Here is a 20,595-nt window from a genome sequence, read left to right as displayed (position 1 = left end):
GTAGGTCAAAAGTTATTTTTAAAAAAGCCATTGAAAATTGCTGCCATTTGGCCTATAAAATGGCTTTTCCACGTGGTTTCCCTGACATTGTGTACCTAGTCTATGCCAGGTGTTGTGGGTGCCCAAAATGTAAGAAGCACCTTTGTCTGCAGAAGATTTATATTATACTAGGATTCAGCAAACTATGACCCACGGGCCAAGTCTGGCCCATCACTGGTATCCATAGTTTTCCTGGAACACAGCCACACCCACTTGTTTACTTAATTGTCTATGACTGTCTTCATGCTACAAAACCAGAGCTGAGTAGTTGAGCAAAGACTGCACCACCCACAAAACTTAGACTATTTACCATCTGACTGGTTAGAGAAAAAGTTTTCTGAGCCCTGCATTACACAGTGGTAAGATTCAATGATCACTCATAAACACTGCCATTTTTCTTATTGCAATTTCACACATCTACCTTACCTTTTTTACCTTTCGTCACTATTTTTTTCACTCCTCTACTTGTTTGAATTTCCAAAGTCTCTCCTTTCCCCACTCTTCATGATTTTTGCTTGTTTCTGGCTCCCGTTCCTTTCTACTCTCTTCTGTTTGCTTTTCATTCTTCTCTTGATTGGCTTCTGCTCTCCTATCCTTGCCCATCTCTTCCCACCTCTTCATTCACTTCTTCTTCCACTTTGTTCCTTCCTCTTTTCCTCTGTGCCTCCTCCATGGAACTGGTTGGATTCTTTGACTTAGGATGGATGGATTGACTCACCTTCTCACCATTCACAGCGGCATTTCTGGCCCCTACACAATCTTATGTAGATTTCCCTCTTTAGATCTCCTCAGTCTCTGAAGCAGGACTGATATTTAACTGGTAAGGAAGGTAGCCTTGTAAGAATCAGTGTTTATTTAGACTGTCTGCTCTGATTGGTCAGTGTTGAATGTTTTGCAAACCATTCTTGCCATCAGATCATCTGCCTCAACCAGCCAGACAGCTCAAAATTTAGAAACGTTGCCCAGATACTTTTCTCTTAGAGACTCTATGAATTACTGTTTGTGGGCTCAGCCTCTGGGGTTTTAATGAGGCTCTTGTTGTTTTTATAGCATTGTGAGGCTGTGTCTAGAATTCAGAAATTAAGTCCATTCAAAATTAGGATGGGTGTGTATACTGGGTGGTGCCTTTCTTCCCACAAAGTAATGTGTTTTGAATCTAAGATATTCTGTGGTCAAATGCTTCTCAGAAGCCTGTACCAGCGGTTGCTAAAGACTTTCTTATGCAATAGTGTTGAAAAAAAAATACACCAAAAAACTGGGTAGTGTGGTATTTCTAAGCACTCATCATTGATGCCAGACTGACAAAAGACTTTATATTTCAGGGTTATTAACCATCAACCCAACCTACGATTGAATTGAGAGGAAATGGCCCCGGCACACAGCAGCCACAGGCTTTGCTTAGCTTTGAAGAATGTTGCCTAGAATATGTTTTAGTGACAAAGACTTGGCTGCATTTACCTAATTTTTATTTATTTATTTATTTATTTATTTATTTATTTATTTATTTATTTAAAGAGACAACGTCTTCTCATGTTGCCCAGGCTGGACTCAAACTCTTAGTCTCCAGGGATCCTCCCACCTTGGCCTCCCAAGTAGCTGGGCGGAACTGCAGGCACATATCACCATTCCCAACTTTGTCTAAAATTTGAATTTATTCACCCTAATTACTTTTCTTTCCCTTTAAAATGTTTTTGTTAAAGCTGTGCTCCCTGTTTTCCATGGTGAGTATGGCAATTCTGATTTCTGTATATTTTTAAAACTTGTGGACAAACCACTTAATCATTGTATCTAACAATAAAAGTCACAAACTTGTTATGGAAAAAAGAGAAAGGGATTTAGTCAAGCAATGTGTAATAGACATTTGTTGGTTGACTATGTAGGTTCTGTTATTTTCCTCCTAGCAGCCCTCATTGAAGTTTGGGAATCCATTTGGCTCTATGGAATCTGATTCCACCTGGGGCTCCGGGGTAGAACATGTGACCCAGAACAGCACATTTGGCTCCCCAGTTGTGTGATTGGCCCTGGGTGGACATATGACCAAGCAAATCCTATTAGAGTGAATCCCAGGACTTTTGCTTGGAATTCTAGAACAAAAACCTTCTTTCTTTCTTGCTGGATGTAAACGAGAAAGCACACAGCTCAGGGACCTCTTGGTGAACATCTTGGAACTATGAACAATATTGGGCAGAGGCTAGACAAAAGGAAGCTAGGTGCTCAGTGAAACTGTTGAGCTGTTGGACAATGCCTTAACTGAAACCTCTGGACTTCACAGTTATAACAGCCAATAAATTCCTCTACTTACTCAGGTCAAATTGGGTTGGGTTTTCCATCACTTGCAATCAAAATATTTCTACCTTATGCACAGGACAATTAAATAATGATCATAGGCATAGAAACAAGAGACCAAAGACTAGGTACTAGTGTCTGCTCCATGCCAACTAACTGGGACCTTCAGCCGGTCCTTATCCTTTCCTCTATGGGCCTCAGTCTCTAACATACAGAAAAGAAGTATAAAATTGGGCTTGGTGCCTTCTAAGATCTGTTTTAGATATAAGAATCTCTGAGTTCAACCCTCATCTTGATCCATTGCAAACTAGCTCTTGGTTTGCCATTTCTGTCAATGGCCCATCACACTCCCAGCCTCTGGATAGAAACTTTGAAGTCATCACTGTATCCATCTCCAACTCCATCTCTCCTCACCAACTCCAACTCCTCTCTCCTCATTATCTCCTACATCTGCTCTGTTACCAAGGCTTGTCAGTTCTTCTTTCTAAAGATCCCTTTTAATCTTTCCCTCCTTCCCATTTTTATGAACATTATTCATGTCCAGGCCTTCATCCACTTGCTACATCTCCCTATAGTTCCTAATCCCTTGAATCCATCTTCCTCATTCCTGCCAAATTAATATACTCAAACAGACTTTTAAAAATTACAGGAGCCCCACAATGGAAAAATGAAGTCTACACTGCTCAGGAGGCCTTCTGTGTGCTCCATTCATTGTAGCCATCCTGGCTTTTTAACATGAGTTACTTATAGCCTTGATTGAAACACAGAAAGAGGACTGTTTTTTTTGTTTGTTTGTTTGTTTTTTGTTTTTTTTGAGGGTATTTGGAAAGGACTTTTTCAGGAAATATTGGAGGCTCATATAGTAAATCTATTGCTGGGCCCAAGTTGTGGGGAATACATGTTGGTGAATGAAGCATGGCAGCCTTAGAGCTAACAACCTGGGGCTCCATGAGCACTGCGTCCTCTACACACTCCCTCAGATGAGTGTGCCCTGGAAAGTGTGTGGCACTTTTAGGTGTTAAATACACTTATTAAAGCAAGATATATCTTACATGTGCTCGACTCTGAAATGATGGGCATTTTAAACATTTGTGACTTTAACATAACCAAAACAGATATTGGTTAAGGTCTAACTGCTCTTCTTTTTAAAGCATATGTTAATGTATCAAGTATATATTTTATTGGGACATTCTGTAGTAGGTAGCCGTGAAAAAAGTGACTGTTGACTTATTATCTTCTTGGAGTTATTGCTGGATTAAGAGGAGACATTCTCTGTTTTTTTTTTCTTTCCTTATTTTTAATAACAGAAACCCTGGCCCATAAAGGCCTGTGTGCTCTGAGAGAATGTGCTGAGCCGGCCTTGTTTTTCTCCTGCTTCCCGTGACAGGGCGCTCCTCCCCACAGGACTTGCCAAGTCCTCATGCATGTTGAGTCAACATTTTGGATATGAGCTCATTACATGGGAAAAAGTGTTTAAACAACAGCTTAACATGCAAGTGTACTATGGGCTCTTTCCTGTCAATGTTTCAGTTCAAATTTCCTGAAGCTTGGAAAATTGCATGTATTTGTACAGTATCTCAGCATTCTCCCTCTGGCCTGAAGTGGGGCAGTTGGCTTCCTGCTGTAGACTAAACAAATGAATAAAAGATTCATGCCATGTATATAGTGTATCTACAGCTTTAGGCATTGTCTATTTTACTGACCGCCTTGTGGGTGTACTTATGTGTACAGTGGCCCATTGTGCTAATCCAGTGGTCAGAATAAGAATTAACATTCTTGAAAACCACTTCAGCTGGCCAATTTTGATTTCAGCTAGCAATCAAGTCAATTTGAACATCTAAAAGAACTAGATATAGTTATTTTCTTTATATTCATGGGGGAAGGAGGGGATCTAGAAGTGAATTAAGCTTCTTTGAGGAATTAGGGTTAGGAAAAAACAGGTAAGAGATGAGAAGAAGATAAGAATGACTTGGGAGGAGAGACTGGGGAGTTGAATGGTGAATGGGTAAAGATGGAACTTAATCTTCACTGTGTTGTCATGTCACAGACCAGGTATCAGTATCCACTGAGTACCCCCTTATTCTCTCTGGAGGAATATTTAGCCCAGAATGTCGTGAGTACCCCAGGCAGATGTTCATTATCTAATTGGTGCTTGAATAACTGAATTTAACTTTCTGTGTGTGTTGCCCTAACCTGAATCCCTTAGACATTGATAGTAGAACTGTGGAGAAGTATCCCTGGAGATAAGCCACAATCTCAAGAAGGCTGAAGAGTGGAGGAAGAAAATGGATAACAATCAGAAGAAGTGATTTGATGATCAAGGCCGTATAAGCCATATTAAGTTTAATAGTAAATAATACATAGAGAGAAATTTCTTCCTCTGAGTCATATGTGTTTATCAGTTTTCTATAGATGTTGATTGCCTTTGCCATGTATAAAATTTTATGCTTTTATGAGACTTTTCTTAAAAATATCTCTTGGTCAAAGTTGAACAAGTAATGAGTTGCATTTAGGGGGTAAACAGTGGTTGCCCTTCAGAAGGCAGGTGTGAGCTCAGTAAAATGTAGATTCACAGGTGAAGAGTTTCTGAAAATGTGGGACTCTGGAATACACTATATGTCTTTCCTTTTCTCTTTACTTCCTCTTTCAACTTTCCAGTTTTCAACTGAGAAAAAAGCTTATCTTTTTTTGTGTGCGTGACTCTGAAGCAATGTTTACCACCAAGGGTAGGGGCAAGAGGTACACTCTCTTCTAAATAATTTGGGATTTTCCCAAATAACCTAAGGTGTGGGGCTCTTTGGGACTTAACACGGCTGACGCCTTTGTGGATGCATGCTGATGGGCTGAGTTTCCTCCTAGGTTATGGGGCATGCCTGGCATGGAAGGCACTCTAAATTCCCTGATGGTTATGGCCAGTGTGGTAGGAGAGAATTAGAATCCATGTCCTGATAGAAGAGACTTTCTACATAGAACTTCCCACCCCCTCAGATCTTGTCTTTCTTCCAAATCACATTTGTAATATCCCTACACACCTCAGAGACATTTTTCTTTTTATCCAGCCCTACGTCATCTTGCTTGATAGACGTTTGCTCTTTTTTTCCCCTCCTCTCCAAAAAGGAAAGGAGAAACAAACAGCCAATATTAGGTGAACAGACTTCTTTCTGCCTTGTTTTATAGTTTTGTAAATCATAGTAAAACCTCACTTATTCAGATTTAAAGGTTGAAGGGCAGTTCAGGTTCATGAATAATCTCAAACATTGAAAATTATAAAAATAATGCATTGTTAAAAATAGTATGTATTTACAACAGTATGAATTAGTGGCTGAGAAAGTGGCCTCACTACTCCCAGGTCAAGGTTGTTGCCGGCTTGCTCTAATGAATTGAGAAACACCATTTGTATTTAGTGTGTTTCTTGTTGGTTTGCAAATCTTTACTGCTAAAATGTTTGAAAACAGCTTATCTTCTTGAGTAGTTTGAATTCCTCTTATTTACATTATTACTGCATCATAAAATATTTTGCTGGCACAAACTTTAGACCGGTTTGTATCCAATTCGTGATTAACACATTATTCAGGATTGGATGAATCAGACCTTAGCCTAGATTTCCTATGGGAAGTTGCTAAGACTCCACCGAGGAATATTTAGGAGAAGGAGCAAAGCTGAGTCAAACCACTCAACAAATGTTTGTTGAGTCTTTCTCTTTTGTGCCCAAACAGGACTGGATGTGGTAAACTGGGGTAACATAAGTATAGCAGCTAAAAGCAAAACCAACCAGACAAAAAATACTCACATATTTTACAAATCACACTTAGGTCACAAGCACCTCTTCACCCCACACGTCTCTTAGTCAAATGGCCAAGAAAAAGTAAAGTAAAATGATTTGAGTTTCACTTCCTCTCTCTTATTCTGTCCAAATGCTGGAGATCAGAGGATAGACAAGAGGAGGGAGCGAGAAGAGAAACAAGATTTGAATAACCACAGAAACAATTGGCTTTTGGGTGAATTCTAAAGCAGACCACAGGAAAAGGAAACCATTAAAATATTTTTGTTTTATCCGTCTTTCTCTCTGTGTGTGTGAACCTTAATTTGAATCTCACTTTTTTCCCAAATACCATCTAGTTTCTCTTGGCGTGCATCTCTCTGCTCATAATTCCCTCCACATCTTGAATGAACTTCATGTTCACCTCTTTGAACATTATTTTCATTTGAAGTTCAATGCTTTTCTCTCAACTTAGCTGAAATTGCTACTGCTCATGAATTCATGTCCTGTACTCCAGCTTCCAATTTTTTGCCAGCCTTTGAGAAGTCAGTCATAACTTACAGATTCTGAACTACATTCTTCCCTACCTTCTTACTTCTCTTTCTCATAGTTCAAGTTTTGGTCTATTCCTTTTACCCACTCTCTCTCTGGGCACACTGATATGGTTTGGCTGTGTCCCCACCCAAATGTCATCTTGAATTGCAGCTCCCATAATTTCCACATGTTGTGGGAGGGACCTGGTGGGAGCTAAGTGAATCATGGGGGCAGTTTTCCCATACTGTTCTCATGGTAGTGAATAAGTCTCATGAGATCTGATGGTTTTATAAGGCAAAACCCCTTTTGCTTGGCTGTCATTCTCTCTTGTCTGCTGCCATGTAAGATGTGCCATTCACCTTCTGCCATGATTGTAAGGCCTCCCCTGCCACGTGAAACTGTGAGTTCATTAAACCTCTTCTTCTTTATAAATTATCCAGTTTCAGGTGTGTCTTTATTGGCAGTGTGAAAATGGTCTAGTTCATACATGAAGGCTTTTTTTTTTTTGACTGTCCCTCTCTGAAAAGTACTCTGACCCAAAGGTGCCCCTATGCTCATCCAAAACCGTTGAAGTGAGAGAAATGAAGGCAAAGCGTCATTCAATATGGTATTATTTTTAGATGAGGACAGGAGATCCTGACTCATCCATAGAAAGTCAGTGTCATACCAAACCAAGTTCAGAGACTGTGGCTGCCGTAAACAGCTTTCAGCATAAAGGGACTGTGGATAGAGAAAATAAAGAAGGTAAACTCTTCCTACCACCCCTCTCTCCCATCTCCTCACTACTGCTCTTCCCTGCTGGTCAGGGTCTCTGAGGGTTTTGATGGGCAAAACTGTCATTTCTGCTGTTGAGAATACAACACAAGAAGCAGCCCGACCTTTGTTAATTTTGGTATCAGGATCAAGAATATTTTCCTGATGGATTCCTGTTTTCCTAGGAATTGCTTGAGAGCTGGGAGGCTGTGGTGGTGTCAACCGGTGATTTAATAAGGTGTGAGGGCCCCAATCTTTAACAGCTTCTCTTAAAATCACTCACAGCAGGTTCTGTGTGGTTCTCAGGCCTGTAATCCCAGTGCTTCGGGAGGTCAAGTTGGGAGAACCGTTTGAGGCCAGGAGTTCAAGACCAGCCTGGGCAACATAGTGAGACCCTATCCCTACAAAAAATTTAAAAATCAGCAAAGTGTGGTTGTGCACACCTGGAGCCCCAGCTACTTGGGAGGCTGAGGTGGGAGGGTCAGTTGAGCTCAGGAGTTCGAGGCTGCAGTGAGCTATGATCACCACTGTACTCCAGCCTGGGTGACAGATAGAGACCCTGTCTCTAAAAATAAAATGAGAATTAAAACATCACTCATAGCAAGCATGTAGCAAAGCATGTGGTTAACATTACCATATAAACATATACATGTAGTAATTGGCAAAGCATGTGATTAAAATTATCATATAAGTCTACATTTTAAAAAGAATTGGCAAAGTTTGTGTTTAAACTGCATCACACCATCATTTGTAGAAGGAAGATGCTAAGAAAGTGCTGTACTTTGACACTGGGAAAATGCATTGTTTGAAAGGGGGAGATATTCTACATTTAATTTTACTGAGTTTGTTTAAGAAACCGTCTACATGGATTTGTATTGGTGGTATTGGCTGAGGGGTCGCTGGCAGATCATATCCACCACCTAAACACAGCTTCAACGGAGTGTCTGGTTACCTCCTCATGCTCCTCTCTCATTGCCTTCTCAAGCCCCTCTTAGTTAACAATTCCCAGGCTCCCACTGGTTGCTGCTGAGGTGCACAGGTGGATGCATCAGAATCGTGGGACTCAGAACTCAGAGTAGAGAAGGATTCTGGGATCTGTGGAGTCTTAAAACTCAGGAGTCGGCCTTCATCTTTGCTCCTGCTGCTGCTACTAGCTGACATTTATTTGATATTTCCCATCTGCTGGGAACTTTATATACTTTTCATCTGTAGTCCTTCCAACAGCCTTGAAAGGGAGATTTTCTCCTATTTTGTTGAGCTAAACTGGAGGGTCAGACGAGTTAAAACATTTAATGTGGCACAGCGAGTTAGCAGCAGAGATCCCACAAAGATGTCTGACCACATACCTGACCCCTTTCCCTGCACCCACGTCTCCTTGATGATGGTGGACTGACCTGAAGAACGTACAAACCACTGCAATCATGAGATGACTATGACCAATTTTAGCCTTGTTTGATGTCCAATTCCATCTGATTATTCAGAGATAAACTCTCATTTCCCTTTGCAGGCACACAGGGCCATCCTGCAGCCCAAAACAACACTGCAAACTCCTATCCAATTTCCTGTTTCTATATCTTTTAGAGTAATTATGGCTCATCTTTCTGGGTTTTCCCATTGATATTTATGCTTTGTTGATTTTTCTACAGATGCGTTGGGGGCACATGTCCAAATTAAATAGCATTTTATTTTTTCCTGCCTCTTATTTTAAGTTCTCTTTGTCCTTTACTCTCCATGGGATTTGTACTATATTCCAATTAGTATCCTACACATTTAGGCTGTAGACTATTAGCTACACTTCCATATCACTAGACAAGCTCACGGCATTCAATTCTCTCTGTTATTTGATTTTGGACTCTTAGAAATTAGACCTTGATCATAGGTAATGCTTAGAGTCAACCATTGAAGACCACCTTTTACTTTCAACTTGAACACTTAATTCACCATTCTCACCAGCCCTCCAGGCCAAAAGGCTGGGTGTAATTGTCTATAGCTCATAAATAAGAAAGTCAAGGCCAGCAAGGTTGTGAGGCTTGCCCAGGCTCATGCAGTGATTATAACCATAAGCAGGACTAAAAGCTTTTGACTATAAAAGATCAAAACCATTCATGCCCTAACTACATTTTATATAAAAATGATTGACAATTTTTTTTATTAAACTGCACTTTATTTGTTGGCATAAAACAGCTTTCAGGTTTTTAAGTGAGTTATGGTCACCTTGGAACGGCTCTGGGTGAGATACTGACATCGCTGAACTATGTTTTCAGCTTCTGGAGCTCCTACTTTCATTCCTTATCTTGGGTTTGGTCCCCACCTCCGTATTTCCCTGGTAGAGCAGAGTCTCTGGCTGCTCCTACCCTCCCCCTGCCAACTCCACCTTCTGGGTCCGAACTTGGAAACTCTGGCCTCTTGATGCTCCTCAAATCACAGCCTGACTATGGCGGTCTTTTGCCCCTCAAGTCAAAGGTCCAGCTTTTGGTGGATTTCTCAGTCTGGGGCATCTAAGCTCAAAGTTCCTTTAACAGAGAACAAAGCTTTTCATTCCTCAATCAGAGCTAAGATGCAAGCATGTGCTTGGGAGAGGTGACACTTTGATTTAGAGCCACATGAAAAGGTAAGTGACTGATGGCATATCTGCTCTTAAGCTGGTTTTAATGAGCATGGAGAAGGGAGGGCAAGGGCATGAGTATCTAGGGGGCTGGTACAGAATGGATGTCCCTGAGAGAGTGGAGGAGGGACCCAGGAAGCAGCTTGGGAATGCTCATCTCAGGGCTACTGGCAATGAATGTGCTTAAAAATGCTGCTGACTTCACAACTGCACTGAGTGTGGCCTCTCCGCCATGGGTTACCACTTTTCACCTTGATCCTTCTTCCCAATAATTCTTGGCATCAATGTAAACAAATCAAGTCAATTATTTATCACCAGAAAGGGTGTGGGGAAATAGTGAAAATTAGTGCATCCCTTTGAAAAAATCTTGGCCTAGAGAATTTAGGCCAAGAGTCATAAAAATGTTCATGCCTTCTGAATCAGTAATCTTTCTTTTGGGAATCTAGCCTAAGGAAAGGATGCCAAATAGAGCAAATGGTATGTAATCTGTTCCACAGTGTAGGGGTACAAATACTAACCTGTTTCCTAGTTAGTCGCTTGAACTTCCAATGCCCTATTAGTAGGAAGTCTAATGATGACTTTTGAGGCCCACCTCTGTTGGTCAAGAATACTGGGAGCTTATTTAGTCCAAAGAGGGTCAGAGAAAGAAGATAATGAGATTCATCCACAGCGGATCTCCCAGTTTCCATTTCTGTTGCTTCTGCTGCCAGCACCTGCTTCACTATTGAACATGGTGGGCCTGGGCATCCATGGCCACTGGCATCCTGGTCACTGCTAGGTCCAGCACAGGCTACAAGAGTCCTTTGAAACCTCAGAGCTCAGCTTATTAATAGCCTCCATATGCCAGCTGTGAGGCCTGTGTGGCCATGTTTAGTTGTCCTTTCTAGAGCAAGCATGCTGTACCAGGGTGGCTGGATCCAGAGTGGCTTCCAGCCTCAGCTGCATAGTGAGTGCAACCATGCCCCATGTTTCATCTGCATCATAGCCGGAGACTCCCTTTCTTCATCAGTCTTTGTCTCCAGGGCCATAATCTTTCTCAGTGATGGGATCTTGGGTGGTCATACCAGTACACCCCTCCTGGGTTTCTCTAACTTTGAACTGTGGGAGGAAGCTTCGAATATTAGTTTCTTCTCTCTTATGGCCTTGCTTTTAGACAATTTAACCATCTCCTTTTAGTCATCAGCTTTGCACTATGATGGCTCTCATCAAAGACAATTTTGTGACAATTTTGATAGAATTCGACTTTACCTGAACACCAGAATAATAGACACTTATTTCTCTGTTGTTGCATAACTAAGGCAATCACTCAGTGATATTTTATAGAGCAATAATAACAACAGCAGAAATCAGCTTCTCTACTTTAAAAACAAAAATAAAACATCTATATAGGCATGCAGATATTCATTGAAAATTTTTTATAGAAATCAAATGTGAGAAGACTCCAAAGATACAACATTAGGGGGACTGTAAAGTAAATTAGGATGTGTCTACTCAATGAGACAGCATGTGCTATTAAAATGATAATTATGAAGATTATGAGAAAACATGGGTGTTATCTCTCCTATTTTCTAAGCTTTTAAAAATTGTCAGGTTAAAATGAATAAAAGATTCTTAAAATTAATTCTTGACATGAAACTGTTGCCAACGGGACTTGCCGATGATTCATTTGGGAAAGTGAGGGAGAGAGAACTTAAGGATGACTTCTAAATGTTTGCATTCACCAATGGGGTGAAAATTGCTGCTGTTTGCTAAGATGAGGGAGAACATAGAGAGTCTAAGATAGACACCGGGAAACCAAGACCTTTGTCTATACTACATTTGAGAAACTTCTTAGACATCCATGTAGTGATATAGAGAAGTCAGTAGGATATATGAACTTGACCTTAGGGGACAGGTCAGATAAATCAAGACTAGAAATTTAAATTTTGAGAGCCATCAGTATGTAGATGGTATTTAAAGACATGAGACTGAATGAGCTGACTTACAAAGAGCATATAGATGGACAGTATAAGAAGATCTGGGACAGAGCCTAGAGTCATTCCAGAAGAGATCAGACAGAGAAAGACAAACAAGCAAAAAGGCCTGAGGCAATGCAGCCAGTGAGGTCAGAGGAAAAGGGGAGAAAGTGGTGTCATGGAAACTGGGAGAGGAGACAGGTTTAAGAAGGAGGGAGTGATCAACTATGTCAAATATTTTCAAAAGTTGAATAAGATGAAGACACAGTGGTGGCCACTGCATTTGGCAAAAGAGGTTATTCATGGCCTTGAAATGAACAGATTCAGGGGCATGGAGAGAAGGAAGTTGACCAGAGTTGGCTGAGCTAAGAAAAGGAGGTAAGGAAGTGGAGCAGTGACTACAGACAATTCTTTGCAGGAAGGCGTGCTGTGAAAGAGTTGAGAAACAGGATTGTGTCTGGAGGGAGCTATAATGTGAGAGGATGTTTTTTTTGGAAAGTAGGCACCAGAACACATCTGACTTCTCATGGAAATGATCCAGGAGGGAGAGAGAAATTGATCATGTCGGGGAGAGAGGGGTTTATTGCAGGAGAAAAGTCTTTGGGAAGGGCAAGGGGATGGTATCCAGAGTATGAGTGGAGAGATTGGTTTTAATGAAATGGACATGCTTGCTCTGCAGATCCCTGGTGTCCGTATTAAGAATCCTGGCATACATACTAGGTGCTCAGTAACTCCTTGTTATTACAAGCATTAGTCTCCTTGAATCACTGAGAGGAATGACTGCTTGCTGGTCCATCTCATTGCTCAAAAGTCAGGCCTTGAATGAGGCATTGGCAATTAATATGGCCCAGACAAAGAAGAAAATGATGAAATGACAGAGAGGTCTGCCCTTCTCTCCTATAGCCCCACTCAGACAGGCTATACACAAGGGGTGTTGATATGATATGCTTAAAAAATGAAAAGATCCCAGTAATTGAATAACTGATATAACTGTCTTTAAGTTGAGCTCTTCAGAGCTCCTGAGAGCGGCCACCAGGGAAATGGGCAATGTGGAGAAAACTACAACCTCAAAACCTCTGCTATTGTGCAATCAGGATGAAAACCACTCGAACTGCCCAGAAGCGGTCATGTGGTTGAACCCTGAGGAGAAAAGCTCCTAACCAACTTGTTTAGCAACCTAAGAGAACACAAGTTATAGCTGTAGTTCCAGAAAGTACTGTATTTAAGCTGGGAAGTCAGAGCTTTTATCTACACGGAATGTTATCTTTTATCATTAGGCTTCACTGTTGAAATAGCGTAAGTAGATCTTCATTGCCAAATAGCTCATGAAGAAAATGTCTATGTCTTCAAAAGCGTAGTTTAAAAAGAAGAATTTCTACAAAAAACCCCGAAATTTTCACTTGATTTCTTAATCAATAAAAAACCTAGGTAACTCAATACAAATTTAGAATTGAAACAAATGTGGATCAGGCAGGATTCTTAGTTGCAAACATCAGAAACCACTTCTAACAGATTTCTGCAGAAAAATAATTTGTTAAAAGAATAGTGGAATAGTGGAAATAACCCTGATGTCCATTTAAATAAAATATACTGTGATGTAGTGATACAATGAAATATATGACAATGAGAAAAGAACAAAACACCAATACAAACAACAACATGAATATATCCCACAGACGTAATATTGAATCAAAGAAGCTATGCAGCATGTATTGAGTATACACCGTATATTTCCATCTATATAACATTCAGAAAAAGGCAAAACAAACCTATGGTGCTGGTGTCAGGGTAGTGGTTACATTTTGGTGGTAGGAGTGGTAAAAGGGGATATGAGGAAGAATTTGGGGTGCTGGCTACATAGGTGTGCTCACTTTGGAAAATTCATTGACCTGTGTACTTTTTTCCTCTATCTATGTCTTCATCAAAGTCACACAGGAGAAATCAACCCGAGAGCTATTAGGTAGGTCAAAATGTCACCCAAGTGCTGGAAATGCAGATTTGGGATGTTAGATTCAAGCAGGCTTCTCAAACATGGCATAGAACTTGAATGAGCACATCTCTGAGCCGCACTAGATGCTGTTGTTTGCTCTGTGGACCCTCTCCCTGGGTTACACACAAATCACAACCAGACATCCAATTATAAATGCGTGTGTTTGTTTTCTGTCTCCCCAGCTGGAATGTGAGCTCACTGCTGGAACACAGTAGGTACTCAACAAATATTTATTGAATGCAGTTGCCTTGTTCATAACTGAGCAGAATTCTCCTTCTCACGGATGTGTTCTTTCTTTAGATGTAGTAATCTCATCAGTCAGGTTCCAGTCAAATATTGCTGTCCTAGGAACACGTTTGTTATTTAAAGTGATTTCCTGTATTTCTTCTCTGATTCATTCTCATAAGGCAATCTAATTTCTTGAGGTTCCAAGTTCATAGCACAGGGGTCATCCCATGGTAACCCCTGCATACTCACAACAGGAACATGTAATATACTCATGAACATGCAGTTTGACACGAAAATGCACATTGGATGGAGCTGAGGGAAGTAGTAAGGAAATTGGTAAACTAAGAAACAGGAATCTGTCCATCAAAGAAGAGTGATGAGGTGATTTCCTTGACCCAGATGAGATTGCACAAACACCATCTGTGTTTATTGCTTCACTTTCCCTCCCATTGACACTACGTCATTCATTTTCAGGGCCTGCTGAAGAATTCAGCAGTGGAATCTTGCCCTCCTACTGCACTTCCTGTTGTTTAGAATGGTTTAGTAAAGAACTGACTGACTTCTCAGACGGAGAATCTCAGAGGGCGCTTATGCTACCAGCTTTAAGCCTCACCTCACCCTCCAAAACAAGGCCCTAGGCTCTGTGGCCTGTGTTAGCCTCTCAGAGCCTGCTCTGACCAGCACTGGTAGTGGTACCCTGGGATACTGACCAGGCTTTGGCACTCTTGTCTTATTCTGGGGCAAGAGAAAGTAAAGAGAGAATGGGTTGCCCTTCATAATTTTACTTAGACAGCCAGGAGTGGTGAGGCACGCCTGTAGTTTCAGATACTTGGGAGGCTGAGGTGAGAGGATCTCGTGAGCTCAGAGTTTGAATTCAGCCCAGGGAACATAGCAAGACTCCATCTCTAAAAAAGCTCATTTAAATTTTGCTTAGAATCTTCACACTTCTACTAAAGCTGCCTCTCTTCCTCCCAGAGATGGGAAGTCAAATAATGATTCGACATGACCATTTTGTAAAATTTTGACCTACATTTCTCCATTTCATTCCTGAATGGGAGTAGATAAAAACTCAAAAGTCATCTCTATTCCGAGCTGAGTAAGAAGAAAAGAAACACCTGGGATGATTTTCTTCTGCCACCCTCCCTTGCTTATTTGCCCCTCTATTGCTTGCACATGATGCCTCAGTTCCTCTTTCTAGCTCCATCTCCCCTCTTCAGCAACCAAGCTACATTTCCAATGGCTGGATAGACATTTTCACGGGGATCTACTAATGACATTTCAAACTCAATATAACTAAAACCATATTAATCATCTTTTATTCGATATCAAGTCTTTCTTCTGGTTTCTTTGTTGAGGTTAGTAACAGTATCATTCTTCTTTTCACCCAGACGCCAAATCACAGACCTCCATAGACTCTTGTTGGTGAAGTCTTGCCAATCCTACCTCTAAGAATTTGATCCCTCTTTTCCATTATTATCTCCAACTTCCTAATTCAGACCCTTGTCACCTACCACCCATTCTAGCGTCCTTAAGAAGCAGTCAAGCATAGTGATTAAGGGTCAGTACCTGTGTCTAGATTAAAATACTACCTCTTCTGCTTTAGCTGTGTGAATTTGGGCAAGTTGTTTAATCACCCTAAGCCTCAATTTTATCATCTGTAAAGTGGGCTAATAATGTTTCTTGCTATGAGAATTAAATCAGATTATGTATATGAAGTGGTACCTGCAAAGTCCTCAGTACTGGTAGTGATTAGTACCACCTGTTCTCTCATCACTCCATTTCATTTGACTCACCACTGCTAGGTTTACCTTCAACAAGGCAGCTCTGATCACGTTTTAAAAATCCCCAGTGCCCCCAACTGGTATCGACCTAACACCTAACAGTCCCATTCTGCTATTCCAAGTTTTCCATAAGTCTTATGACCTTCTACTGCCTTAAATTTACCCTCTGTTCCAGTCAAATGGACCTCTTCCCTCTTCCCCACATCCTCTCCACAGTATAGCCTTTGTGCATTTGCTTACATTATATCTTCTGCTTGATTCCCCCTCCCTGTCCTTCAAGGTCTAACTTGAATGGCTGCTCTCTGATGACTAAATGTCTTTTTCTCTTCTTTCAAAGTCTCTGCACATAATTGCTCCTGTCTAACATGATGACCTGCTTTCTTGCTGGTCCTGCATGTTCATCTTACCTCTCTAGCTGGAGGAACCTTCATTCAACTGCTTCAAGTTGCCACATGTCAGCATTAAGGTTGAAACATTCAAGCAGTCATTTCCCCTTCTGCCAACAAGATGCTAAAAAACCAATTTGAGCAAATTCTCCATTAAGCTACTTGGCTAGATCAATGTTTAATACACAAAGTCTTGCTCAAACAACAGCCAAAGCTGGAAAAAAATTGTGGCTATGAGACATGGAAAGGATCTAATTATTCTTCCTTAAGCAATGTTCTTAACCCCAGCCTGTTTCCCAGCTTCTGAGCACTCTGCTTGAGTGATTAGCAATGCAAGATTGCACATTGGCCTTACCTCATACAGGATGAGGTAGTTCAATCCAAATTTCTCAAATAGGTTTTATTTTAACATTTTTCTTCCCAGTATGTCTGTAAGAGCTGGAAAATCATTGAATAGTTTTTAAAGAAAATTTGTGCCTTTAGCAGCAACTGGATGCAAACATCAGTTCTCATTAAAAAAAAATTTTTTTCAGCTTTATTGGGGCATAACTGACGAATAGAAATTGTATATATTTAAGATATATGACTTCATGTTTTGATATATGTATATGTTGGAAAATGATCACCTCAATCGACCTAGTTGACTTATCTATCACCTCACATAGCTGCCTCTTTTCTTTTGTGTTGAGAACACTTAAGATCTACCCTGGTAGCAAATTTCAAGTCTACAATACAGTATTGTTAACTGTTGTTACCATGCTGTATGTTAGGTCTCCAGAAGTAACTCCTCTTGCATGGCTGAAGCTTTGTACCCTTTGACCAACATCTCCTCATTTCCTGTATACCCCAGCCCCGACAACCACCATTCTACTCTGTGCTTCTATGAGATTAACTATTTTAGATTCCACATATACACGAGATCAGGCAGTATTTGTCTTGCTGTGAGTGGTTTATCTCACTTAGCATAATGTTCTCCAGGTTTGTCCACATTGTCACAAATGGAAGGATTTCCGTTTTCAAATATCAGTTCTCTTCAAACTCTTTGAGTACCCTGAGAAAGTTTTTGGTTTCCAATGGCTGCTCATTTCAGAAACTATGCTGCTTTCTAAAATCTCATTCAGCAATAGTTTCCTCCAGACACTGGCCCCAGACCAGAGAGTGTGGGAGGAAAGCCATGAATCCTTACAGAAAGCTATGCTTTAAAAGTCTCAGGTTAAATTCCATTTTGAAAAGTTTTAGCACAACTTCCCTTCTCCCTAGAGCTGAACTTCACTTCCTGCTATTTTTTACTCAGTTCAAGAGTATTTTTTTAAACGACCTGTCTCCTTATAAGTTTTAAATATGTTAATTAATAGGATATCGCTAGTTTAAATTATAATATAAATTCAGAAAATATTTTATAAATAGGCCTATACCATTCGGACTGAAAACAATTATAAAGGCTTGAAATGTTTGTGTGCATAATCCTATTTTTATAATTTCAATATTTTGCATTGAAATATACCTCACACTACACTGCTGACCTGACAGTGCTATGAATGGCACTCAAAAAAGTCAGTCTTGTTTGATGAATTTATCTGTCAACAAAATGCTTCTTTTATTATTGTTTTAAAATATATTTATCTGATTTACTTTTGCCTTTTCTTATGACATTCTGAAGATATTTGCATTTGCTTTCCTCCTTTTTTTTTTTTTTTTTTTGAGACAAGGTCTTGCTCTGTCACCCAGGCTGGAGTGCAATGGCGCCATCGTGGCTCACTGCAACCTCCGGCTCCTGGGTTCAAGAGATTCTCTGGGACCTCAGGTGTGTGGAAACATGCCTGGATAATTTTTGTATTTTTGGTAGAGATGGGGTTTCACCATGTTGGCCAGTCTTCTCTCGAACTCCTGGCCTCAAGTGATCCGCCCGCCTTGGCCTCCCAAAGTGTTGGGATTACAGGTGTGATCCACCACGCCATTCCTTCTTTCTCTCTTTAGAAAATAATTTTTAAATTCTTTAAAAAAATGTTCAAGGGAAATTTTCCTAGAAAATAGGAAAAATTTCAAGCATACACAAAAATGGAGAATATAGTATTGGACTTCAAACATCAATCACTTAAATTCCAGAATTATCAGTATTTTCCTACTTTTACTTCTATACATTTTTCCTTCCTTCCTCCTTTATTTTGGTTGATGTATGATAAGTGAATCCCAGAATTGTGTCATTTTACCTTTCTGTATCTAAGTGTTGACTGCTAAAAATAGTGTTTTCTTACATAACCACAATACAATTAATCACACCTATCAAAACTAAAAATATGTTATTGGTATCATCTAATACACTCTCCAAATTCAGATTTCCCTCATTGTCTTCAAAATGTTGCATTGAAGATGGTTTGAGGCCAGGTGTAGTGGCTCATGCCTGTAATCCCAGCACTTTGGGAGGGCGAGGCAGGCAGATCACGTTTGAACTCAGAAGTTCGAGACCAGTCTAGGCAACATGGTGAAACTCCATCTCTACAAAAAATACAAAAATTAGCCAGGCATGGTGTTGAGTACCTGTAGTATAAGGTACTGGGGGAGGTTGAGGTGGCAGAATCACTTGAGCCCAGGAGGTTGAGGCTGCAGTGAGCTGTGATTGTGCCACTGCATTCAGCCTGGGCAACAGAGAGAGATGCTGTCTGAAAGAAGAAGGAAGAAAGAAGAAGGAAGGAGGAAGGAGGAAGGAGGAAGGAGAAGGAGAAGGAGAAGAAAAGTTGGTTTGCTCAAATTAGAATCTAAGCAAGGTCCACGCAGTGTATTGAATTGTCCAGAGATGGAGAAGAGGCTGAAGAAGAGGCTTAGGTAAGCAAGAGCATCGGTGCAGGGGAAGTCCAGGAAACACTGAACTGGAGGAAGGGATAGAAGCATTACTTGAATAATGATCTCTGAGAGGTGCAAGTCGTGATTGGAACAATTTTAGCTATTATTTAGCCACTAGATTTTGCCTCTTTAAATGTAGTTCCATGCATAGACCGAAACTTGGAGGATCCCAAGATTTGTTCTATTTAGAGATGTGACTTCCAGAACTATTCTACCTCCTCTATCACTTCTTACTCCAGTAAATATGATGGAACACCCTTCTCAGGTTGAAAAGAAATTTAGAGACTTCCAGAGTAGGCATTGTCACAGCTTTTCCTGGCAATCCATTACAAAATTAGCTGTCCCTATTTTCAGAGGAGTGTTATGTGAGATCTCAATTACTTTACCTAGTATTCTATTTCCAGCAAAGTAGATGTTGTGTTTGATAGTTCTGAATGTATTCTGTGTTGATATTAGGGTTTCTGAGTTTGCTAATCATATGAGAATATATGTCAGCAACTCTGGTGTTAATAATTTAGCCTATACAAATCAATTCTAATGCAATCTTGGAATATTGTGCAACCCACCTGTTCATTAATATTTCACCATCTGTAGATCCTAGTAAAAGATGGGTCAAATTCAAATATATTTTATTTGGCTCTGGAGACAAAAATAATTGGCAATCAACAGTGGTAGGGACAGCTTCTGTTAATGCACAGTAGGAGTCATGGAAGAACCCTCAGCTGCCTCCTACAGCTCTTCCCAGCAGACTTCAAACACATTTTTTCATCCAACAGGGAGCCCTTTAGGCTTCTATTCACCAACCCAGTGGGATCTCCAATTGCTGGAAATTTCATAAAGCAAAATTCCCCAGGGAGTTTCAACAGAGGTACTTGGGAAGCCAAAACCCCACTAGCTCTTTGGCCCAACTCAAAAACACAGCCACAGAATAGCTTCCCACACTCTGTGCTCCTAGCCACTTGAGATTTAGCAGCTGCATTGTTCTCCTTGGTGTCAACTCCTGTCCATTGCAGGTGACTCTTGAAAGGAAGGGTAGTCTAAATGGAGGTAGGGCTGGGGAGAAAAATGTCATACTCGTTATCATCAGGCCACACATTTCTATAGCACTCTATGGTTGTACATGATGTTTATGAACATGGTACTCTTGATCCTCATGGTGACCTTGTAAAGTAGGAAATGCAAGAAATCTTTTACTCTGTTTTGTACATAAGCAGACTGAGGCTTACTGAAGTTAAGTGCCTAGTCCAATGTCCTACACTTGGCAAAGCTAGAACCAAAATGTTGGTCTTTGCCCTCTAGTTTAGTGCTTTGTTCTTTCCCCCAAATGGCTGCAGTATAGGTTTTGCCTTATAGACAGTCTTTGACTTGGTTTCTTAACTAGTGGATCCAGCTCACTTGTATGCAAAATAGGTATTCCTCAGTCTTTGCGGAGCCTGG

The 20,595-nt window shown here is 40.5% G+C and overlaps 1 long non-coding RNA gene across 2 annotated transcripts in view; it reads left to right on the top strand.

Moving 5' to 3' along the window:
* The first annotated feature begins 305 nt into the window (after positions 1–305).
* The window catches only part of LOC105464861 (uncharacterized), a 68,848-nt gene continuing 48,558 nt past the window's right edge, over positions 306–20,595 (top strand). The window contains exon 1 of one of the 2 annotated variants that reach the window (XR_011611623.1): positions 306–398. This is a non-coding gene — a long non-coding RNA (uncharacterized lncRNA). Of the gene's footprint in view, positions 399–13,846; positions 13,893–20,595 lie in introns of those variants that run through there. The other variant, XR_977093.3, reaches the window with a different exon arrangement.

This window comes from Macaca nemestrina, chromosome 13, assembly GCF_043159975.1.
Source record: "Macaca nemestrina isolate mMacNem1 chromosome 13, mMacNem.hap1, whole genome shotgun sequence".
In the NCBI taxonomy this organism is placed as follows: Eukaryota; Metazoa; Chordata; class Mammalia; order Primates; family Cercopithecidae; genus Macaca; species Macaca nemestrina.
The sequence above is the reverse complement of the archived record's forward strand: the minus strand, read 5'-3'. Positions and strand labels throughout refer to the sequence as shown.